Raw genomic sequence first — 9,522 nt, 5'->3', positions numbered from 1 at the left:
AATTGAAAGACTTGGTCATCTTTCACAAGAAATACTCTCAAGAACTAAGACAAATCAAATGAAGAGGCTTCTTGGAATTTTTACTTCTGGCGCCTTTGTATTTTTTTTAACGTAACTGATTATTGGTTTACAGTATTATTTCAGAGACTAATTTAATTTTTTCCATCTACTAAAAAAGCAACAATGGGCATTTTTAATTTTATAGAAAAATGAAAAAAATATTAATCTTCAGCCATGCCAAAAAGGCAAACAAAAAGAGCGGCTTTTAATTAAATCTAAGGGATAGACGTCTTAGCACATTTTTTTTTTCATTTCTCTCTTCATTCCTCTCCCAGCCCCTAGCTGAAGGCTGTGTTGGAGCTGCTCCCTTCCTGATTTACATTTATCGCTCTTCAGAAAGAAGAATATTAAAAGTCACAATAGTATACATTTTAGAAGAAAATTTTAATTACTAATTCATAAGAAGTAATATTCACACACCAAGCATGTTACATGATCTAAATTAAAACACTAAGTTGAATTTGCTCTGAGTAATTTTAATACCAGGTAATATAGGGGAAGGGCTATGTGGATATATTCAGTATCCTGTAAGAGAAATTGTGAGTTTCAATTTATGAATAGATTTCAGAATCCAGGTTAGAGCTCCAACACAATTCTTATTCAGGAAACGCCTGCTTTCTAGGAAGATCTGTCTAATGGAAGAGTCTCCTACTGTTCTTGATCTGATCAAAAACATGGGGGCCTTGGAACCTCTGTTTTTGGAGAGATTCTTCTTCTGTTTTGTCATTAGGATTTAAGCACACAAGCTCAAAAGAAAATAGAATAAAAATAAAACCAGTAAAGCCAAGCCAGCAGAGGGTTATGTGTCTCTTTTTGTGATTGCTTTGGTATCTGCATTTTCCAGTCTGTAAACTGTACCTGTGAATTTTAATAAGGATGGAAATTATTGAAATAAGAGATCAATGACAAGTTCAGCTTTAAAAAGAAAAGTCAATAATCGCACAGCGTAAAGCAGAAATTCTTCATATCTTACCCAACAGTGGGGTTCAGACAACTTAGCAGAACCTAAGTCTAGAAACCTTCAATGCTCTCACTGTGCCTACCACAAGCAAGCAAAGAGCAACTAAAAGTGTTGCCTAGAGAAGTCATATTTTTGGTAACTAAAAAATTCACATAACAAACATAAGTTTGTGATCTGTGACTGAAGAGTTTCTAAACAACACAGGGAAATGGTCTCTCTGGCCACAATCACATCACTAGAATCATTGTTTTCCATTGTCAGATGGGACAAATGGAGATTTTTTTTTTCCTAACTCAACCAATACTTCAGCCAGAATGAACATTTGATGGATGTATTTGTCTTTTTCCCTAATTCATTATAAGAATTTCTGTGTATAATACAGAGACGGATGCTTGCAGCTAGCCATTGAACTGAGAATGGGGTCCCCCAATGGAGGAGTTAGAGAAAGGACTGAAGTTGCTGAAGAGGTTTGCAACCCCATAAGAACAACAATATCAACCAACCAGACCCCCAAACTGTGCCATAGCTCTCAGGGATTAAACCACCCCAAGAGTACACAGGGATGGACCTACGGCTCCAGCCACATATGTAGCATAGGATGGCCTTATAGGGCATCAATAGGAGGAAAGGCTTGTCAAGTCATAATGCCCCAGTGAAGGAGAATGTCGGGTTGGGGAGGTGGGAGGGAGTGAGTGGGTAAGGGAGCACCCACATAGAAGCAGGGGGAGATAGTGGGTTTCTGGAGAGGAAACTGGGAAAGGGGGTAGCATTTGAAATGTAAATAAAAATATCCAATAAAAAATAAATGATACCAAACAAAAAAATTTCTGTGCATATAACACACCAATGTGCTAAAACAACAAAAATTTTAACAATAGTCAGAGTCTTTTTCATACATGTTGAAGAAAATCTTCCAGAAAATATACATCCTTATTTGGTTTATATACAAAAATGTATATATGTTACTTCTGTACAACTTAATATATTTAAAAACAAATAAAGAATGTCATTACTAGAACATCTACTTAAAGGGAAAAATCAGGAGTATTTGTTCAAGAAGAACTGACATTAAGAAATGACGACTATTTGAAGTGATAAGCACATAGTTCTGTTGCATTCCATTCATAAGGCTTTAACTCATTGCTCTTTTAAAATCCTCATATTTGAGTTCTGAGTGTTGGCTGAATGGTTAGGAGTACTTGCTGCTATTCCAGAAGACCTGACTTGATTCCCAGCACTCACATTGGAGGCTGCTTATAACTCCAGCTCCAGGGGATCCAATTCCCTCTTCAGGCCTGCAAGTATGCATCCATGCACACACACACACACACACACGCACACACACACACACGATTTAAATAATAATAAAATCTGTAAATCCTGTTATTTAACCCACAGCTGAGGATAGCATGTGAACCTCCATCTTTAGCACGTCTCAAGTTCTCTCTGGTGTTGCTTGTGATGCCTGTGAACCAATCTGTTTGTGATGGAAGAGACTTCCTCAACTCCTGAAGATGCACGTAGACATTACTCTTTGTGTCTGAGCCCCTCCACCTTATGATAGTACAAGATCAGAAACTACTCACCAGCACAGGTGCTACCAGCGATGTGGGTCACCAAGGACCAATACCATGCTGCAGAACAATGCTAAAAACCTCATCATTCCAGACTGTGCCCGGATCTGAAGGGACCCAGAAAAACAGCTCCCTGCACCCAAATCCCGTGGGAGGGAGAGCTAGACCTTCAGAGGTGCAGACACACCTGGGAGGAGACTACTCTCTGCCCACATTTATGACTCTAGAGGAAAACACCTAGCACCCTCTAGACCTCCTGCACACAGGGACCCAGAAGTAGGGGCAGGTCATTCTAGTTGCTGCCCTCACGGAGAGCTGAAACCCAGCCCTGAGGAGCAACTTCAGGCCCGAGACTAGAGCTAAGACCAACTTTTATGCTCCAAGTGACGCCCACAGGAACAGCTGAAAGCCAGTGGACAGGAACAACTACACGCCTGAAAGTAGAACACTCTGTTCCCATAACTTACTGAAAGAAAACAGGAAAATAGGTCTATAGCACTCCTGACACACAGGCCTGTAGGATGGTCAAGCCACTGTCAGAAATAGCAGAAGAAGGTAACACTAGAGACAATCTGATGGCGAGAGGCAAGCGCAGGAGCCCAAGCAACAGAAACCAAGACTACATGGCAACATCAGAGCCCAATTCTTCCATCAAAGCAAGCACAGAATATGCAAACACACCAGAAAAGCAAGATCTAGATTTAAAATCACATTTAATCATGATGCTGGAGGACTTTAATAAAGAACTCCCTTAGAGAAATGCAGGAAAACACAAGGAAACAAGCAGAAGCCCTAAGAGAGGAAACACAAAAATCCCTGAAAGAATTACAGGAAAACACAATCAAACAGGTGAAGGAATTGAAAATGAAAATAGAAACAATAAAGAAAGCACAAAGGGGGACAACCCTGGATAGAGAAAACCAAAGGAAGAGACAAGGAGCCATAGATACAAGCATCACCAACAGAATACAAGAGATAGAAGAGAGAATCTCAGGAGCAGAAGATTCCATAGAAAGCATCGACACAACTGTCAAAGATAATGTAAAATGGAAAAAGCTATTGGCCCAAAACATACAAGAAATCCAGGACAAAATGAGAAGATCAAACTTAAGGATAATAGATATAAAAGAGAGTGAGGACTCCCAACTCAAAGGACCAGCAAATATCTTCAACAAAAATCATAGAAGAAAACTTCCCTAACCTAAAGAAAGAGATGCCCATAAACATAAAAGAAGCCTAGAGAACTCCAAATATATTGTACCAGAAAAGAAACTTCTCCTGTCACATAATAGTCAAAACACCAAATGCACAAAATAAAGAAAGAATATTAAAAGCAGTAAGGGAAAAAAAGTCAAGTAACATGTAAAGGCAGACCTATCAGAAAAGACTGGGAAAGCCAGAAAATCCTGGACAGATGTCATACAGACCCTAAGAGAACTGTATTCAGCAAAACTCTCGACTAGCATAGAGGGAGAAACCAAGATATTCCATGACAAAACCAAATTTACACAATATCTTTCTACAAATCCAGCCCTACAAAGGATAACAAATGGTAAAGACCAACACAAGAGGCAATCTACACCCTAGAAAAAGCAAGAAACTAATAGTCTTGCAACAAAAGAGAAAACAAGCACACAAACATAATCTCACCTCCAAATATGAAGATAACAGGAAGCAACAATCACTATTCCTTAATATCTCTCAACATCAATGGAATCAATTCCCTAATAAAAAGACACAGATTAACAAACTGGATATGCAACGAGGACCCTGCATTCTGCTGCCTACAGGAAACACACCTCAGAGACAAAGACAGACACTAACTCAGAGTAAAAGACTGGAAAACAACTTTCCAAGCAAATGGTCTGAAGAAGCAAGCTGGAGTAGCCATTCTAATATCAAATAAAATCAATTTTTAAACAAAAATCATCAAAAAAGATAAGGAAAGACACTTCATATCCATCAAAGGAAAAATCCACCAAGATGAACTCTCAATCCTAAATATCTATGCCGCAAATACAAGGGCACCTACATACATAAAAGAAACCTTAGGGGCTGGGGATTTAGCTCAGTGGTAGAGCGCTTACCTAGGAAGCGCAAGGCCCTGGGTTCGGTCCCCAGCTCCGAAAAAAAGAACCAAAAAAAAAAAAAAAAAAAAAAAGAAACCTTACTAAAGTTCAAAGAACACATACACCTCACACAATAATACTAGGAGATTTTAATACCCCACTCTCATCAATGGACAGATCATGGAAAGATAAATTAAACAGAGACATAGACTAACAGAAGTCATGAACCAAATGGACTTAACGGATATTTATAGAACATTCTATCCTAAAACAAAAGGATATACCTTCTTCTCACCACCTCATAGTACTTTCTCCAAAATTGACCATATAATCAGGCACAAAACAGGCCTCAATAGATACAGAAAGAGAGAAATAATGCCATGTGTCGTGTCAGATCACCATGAGTTAAAGCTAGTCTTCAATAACAATAAGGGAAGAATGCCCACATATACATGGAAGTTAAACAATGCTCTACTCAATGATAACCTGGTCAAGGAAGAAATAAAGAAAGAAATTAAAGACTTCTTAGAATTTAATGAAAATGAAGGTACAACATACCCAAATTTATGTGACACAGTGAAAGCTGTGCTAAGAGGAAAACTCATAGCTCTGAGTGCCTGCAGAAAGAACCAGGAGGGAGCTTGACACCAGCTTGACAGCACACCTAAAAGCTCTAGAACAAAAAGAAGCAAATACACCTAGGAGGAGTAGAAGGCAGGAAATAATCAAACTCAGAGCTGAAATCAACCAAGTAGAAACAAAAAGGACTATACAAAGAATCAACAGAACCAAAAGTTGGTTCTTTGAGAAAATCAACAAGATAGATAAACCCTTAGCCAGACTAACGAGAGGACACAGAGAGTGTGTCCAAATTAACAAAATCAGAAATGAAAAGGGAGACATAACTACAGAATCAGAGAAAATTTAAAAAAATCATCAAATCCTACTACAAAAGCTTATATTCAACAAAACTTGAAAATCTGGAGGAAATAGACAATTTCCTAGACAGATACCAGGTACCGAAGTTAAATCAGGAACAGATAAACCAGTTAAACAACCCCATAACTCCTAACAAAATACAAGCAGTCATTAAAGGTCTCCCAACCAAAAAGAGCCCAGGTCCATATGGTTTCAGTACAGAATTCTATCAGACCTTCATAGAAGACCTCATACCAATATTATCCAAACTATTCCACAAAATTGAAACAGATGGAGCACTACCGAATTCCTTCTATGAAGCCACAATTACTCTTATACCTAAACCACACAAAGACCCAACAAAGAAAGAGAACTTCAGACCAATTTCCCTTATGAATATCGACACAAAAATACTCAATAAAAGTCTGGCAAACCGAATCCAAGAGCACATCAAAACAATCATCCACTATGATCATGTAGGCTTCATCCCAGGCATGCAGGGATGGTTTAATATACGGAAAACCATCAACGTGATCCATTATATAAACAAACTGAAAGATAAAAACCACATGATCATTTCATTAGATGCTGAGAAAGCATTTGACAAAATTCAACACCCTTTCATGATAAAAGTCCTGGAAAGAATAGGAATTCAAGGCCCATACCTAAACATAGTAAAAGCCATATACAGCAAACCAGTAGCTAACATTAAACTAAATGGAAAGAAACTTGAAGCAATCCCACTAAAATCAGGGACTAGACAATGCTTCCCACTCTCTCCCTACTTATTAAATACAGTTCTTGAAGTCCTAGCCAGACCAATCAGAGGACAAAAGGAGATCAAAGGGATACAGATTGGAAAAGAAGTCAAAATATCACTATTTGCAGACGATATGATAGTATATTTAAGTGATCCCAAAAGTTCCACCAGAGAACTACTAAACCTGATAAACACCTTCAGCAAAGTGGCTGGGTATAAAATTAACTCAAATAAATCAGTAGCCTTCCTCTACACAAAAGAGAAACAAGCTGAGAGAGAAATTGGCGAAAAGACACCCTTCATAGTAGTCCCAAATAATATAAAATACCTTGGTGTGACTTTAAACAAGCAAGTGAAAGATCTGTATGACAAGAACTTCAAGCATCTGAAGAAAGAAATTGAAGAAGATCTCAGAAGATGGAAAGATCTCCCATGCTCATGGATTGGCAGGATTAATATAGTAAAAATTGCCATTTTACCAAAAGCGATCCACAGATTCAATGCAATCCCCATCAAAATACAAATCCAATTCTTCATAGAGTTAGACAGAACAATTTGCAAATTCATCTGGAATAACAGTAAACCCAGGATAACTAAAACTATCCTCAACAATAAAAGGACTTCCGGGGGAATCACTATCCTTGAACTTAAGCAGTATTACAGAGCAATAGTGATAAAAACTGCATGGTATTGGTACAGAGACAGGCAGATAAACCAGTGGAATAGAATTGAAGACCCAGAAATGAACCCACACACCTATGGTCACTTGATTTTTGACAAAGGAGCCAAAACCATCAAATGGAAAAAAGATAGCATTTTCAGCAAATGGTGCTGGTTCAACTGGAGGTCAGCATGTAGAAGACTGCAGATCGATCCATGCTTATCACCCTGTACAAAGCTTAAGTCCAAGTAGATCAAGGACCCCCACATCAAACCAGATACACTCAAACTAAGAGAAGAAAAAGTGTGGAAGAGCCTTGAACACATGGGCACTGGGAAAATTTTACTGAACAGAACACCAATGGCTTATGCTCTAAGATCAAGAATTGACAAATAGATCTCATAAAACTGCAAAGCTTCTATAACGCAAAGGATACTGCAATGCAAAAGAAATGGCAACCAATAGATTAGGATAAGATCTTTACCAATCCTACAACCAATAGAGGGCTTATATCCAAAATATACAAAGAACTCATGAAGTTAGAATGCAGGGAGACAAATAACCCTGTTAAAAAGTGGGGTTCAGAGCTAAACAAAGAATTCACAACTGAGGAATGTCGAATGGCTGAGAAGCACCTAAAGAAATGTTCAACATCTTTAGTAAAAGGGAAATGCAAATCAAAACAACCCTGAGATTCCACTCACATCAATCAGAATGGCTAAGATCAAAAACTTGCTACAGCAGATGCTGGTGAGGATGTAGAGAAAGAGGAACACTCCTCCATTGTTGGTGGGATTGCAGACTGGTACAACCATTCTGGAATCAATCTGGAGGTTTCTCAGAAAATTGTACATTGCCCTACCTGAGGACCCAGCTATACCTCTCTTGGGCATATACCCCAAAGATGCTCCAACATATAACAAAGACACGTGTTCCACTATGCTCATAGCAGCCTTATTTTTTGGTTGTGAGCCTAGCCTTTAACGGCTGAGCCATCTCTCCAGCCCTAGCAGCCTTACTTATAAGGCTCCTAGAAGCTCCTTTCCAGAAGCTGGAAAGAACCCAGATGCCCTTCAACAAAGGAATGGATACAGAAAATGTGGTATATCTACACAATGGAATATTACTCAGCTATCAAAAACAATGACTTTATGAAATTCATAGGCAAATGGATGGAACTGGAAAATATCATCCTGAGTGAGGTAACCCAATCACAGAAAAACACACATGGTATGCACTCATTGATAAGTGGATATTAGCCCAAATGCTCGAATTATCCTAGATGCACAGAACACACGAAACTCAATAAGGATGACCAAAAGCCAATACTCCTTCTTTAAAAGGGGAACAAGAATACCCTTAGGAGGGGATAGGGAGGCAAAGTTTTAAAACAGAGGCTGAAGGAAAGCCCATTCAGAGCCTGCCCCACATGTGGCCCATACATATACAGCCACCAAACTAGATAAGGTGGGTGAAGCAAAGATGTGCAGGCTGACAGGAACCGGATGTAGATCTCTCCTGAGAGACACAGCCAGAATACGGCAAATACATAGGCTAATGCCAGTAGCAAACCTCTGAACTGAGAATAGGACCCCATTGAAAGAATCAGAGAAAGGACTGAAAGAGCTTGAAGGGGCTTGAGGCCCCATAAGAACAACAATGCCATCCAACCAGAGCTTCCAGGGACTAAGCCACTACCCAAAGACTGTACATGGACTGACCCTGGGCTCCAACCTCATAGGTAGCAATGAATAGCCTAGTAAGAGCACCAGTGGAAGGGAAAGCCCTTGGTCCTGCCAAGGCTGAACCCCCAGTGAACGTGATTGTTGGGGGAGGGCGGCAATGGGGAAGGATGGGGAGGGGAACACCCATATAGAAGGGGAGGGGTAGGGACTAGGGGGATGCTGGCCTGGAAACAGTGAAAGGGAATAACATTGAAATGTAAATAAGGAATACCTAATTTAATTAAGATGGGGGGAAAAAAGTCCAAAAAAATAAAACCTCATCATTAATTATTTACCCTGAGTTAAGTTGTATGACCGTAACAATTTCTGTAAGAAAATAATGTTTACCAGTAGTCAATTCATCATAGTATTTGTGGGGATACAAACCAAACTTAACCCCCTCTTTTGTTTTTTAATATATTTTATTAATTCTTTGAGAATGTTATACAGCGTATTTTTGTCATATTCACCTCCTACCCCTTCCAGGTCTACCTTACACCTCTTTACTCCTCCCACATATATATCACATATATAGTTTTTTTCAAAGTATCCGTTTGCAATTTGTATTGGCTGTGTATTCATAGGCATGGACCCATGCTCCAGAGCACGTTGGTCTACCAGGGCCATACTCTTAAAGATAACTGATTCTTGATCCCCTGGTAGCCATCAATATCCAATAGCTCCTGAGTTAAGGATGGGCACTTGTGTGTACCTTTCTACTCCATGATAGACTGTCCAATGGCTTGATCTTGTGCAGGTCCTGCACAGGTAACCTCAGCTACTGTGAGTTTTTGA

This window comes from Rattus norvegicus, chromosome 3, assembly GCF_036323735.1.
Source record: "Rattus norvegicus strain BN/NHsdMcwi chromosome 3, GRCr8, whole genome shotgun sequence".
Lineage (NCBI taxonomy): Eukaryota > Metazoa > Chordata > Mammalia > Rodentia > Muridae > Rattus > Rattus norvegicus.
Note: the sequence above shows the minus strand (reverse complement) of the source record.